Source organism: Eucalyptus grandis, chromosome 4, assembly GCF_016545825.1.
Source record: "Eucalyptus grandis isolate ANBG69807.140 chromosome 4, ASM1654582v1, whole genome shotgun sequence".
In the NCBI taxonomy this organism is placed as follows: domain Eukaryota; kingdom Viridiplantae; phylum Streptophyta; class Magnoliopsida; order Myrtales; family Myrtaceae; genus Eucalyptus; species Eucalyptus grandis.
Genome location: NC_052615.1, coordinates 28,349,844 through 28,350,573, shown reverse-complemented (window position 1 = coordinate 28,350,573; position 730 = coordinate 28,349,844). Strand labels below are relative to the sequence as shown.

Below are 730 nucleotides of genomic sequence, written 5' to 3'. Positions count from 1 at the left end.
ATTATATATAACTAATAACTATTACTATTAGTTTGAAATACATATTCTATTTTAATTTGAACTAGTAGTTAAATTAAAAATGACTATCCTAACGATTAGAATTTCTATTTTCTAGATAAATTTACAAATAGAAAATATTTGGATTGGAGAATTTTCGATTTTTGTCTTTGAAATAAAGTCAATATTGAGTCCTAGATTGATATCGATACCAATAAGATTTGGAGTTCTTATTTTTTGTTCATATGTTATGATATGAATATACCATATCAATTCATTATGTATGGATAATCAGATTCCATTGATACAGAGCCAATTCCAATAGACTTATTGTAGGATCCCATTGGCGTGCATCCAGTAGGAATTGAACCTACGAATTCGCCAATTATGAGTTGGGCGCTTTAACCATTTAGCCATGGATGCTTAGCGGGGATCCTCGTACATGGTGAATAACCAAATTCCAATTGAAATGAAATCTTTAGGAGAAATCAATATAATTTAGGAGAGGGATCGTGAAAGATGTTCCATTCAAAATATTCTTGTTATTGCTTCGACTCATATTCCCCAAAAAGTGGATCCCGCTCTAATGGCTCCAAATTGAAAGCATGGGATGTGGTAGAAAAAGGAATCATTCCTAAAGCTACATCAGTTTCAGAAAGAGAAAAAGAAGTTGCAGATGCTAGCGAGATGACCCAAGAAGAAATAACCAAGAGACAAGCTTTTGATGCTAAAG

The 730-nt window shown here is 32.3% G+C and overlaps 1 non-coding gene across 1 annotated transcript; it reads right to left on the bottom strand.

Annotated features, from left to right (window-relative positions):
* Positions 1–346: 346 nt before the first annotated feature.
* On the bottom strand, positions 347–420 carry TRNAM-CAU. Its single transcript has one exon. It is a non-coding gene; the product is annotated as a tRNA-Met (tRNA).
* Between the last annotated feature and the right edge of the window lie 310 nt (positions 421–730).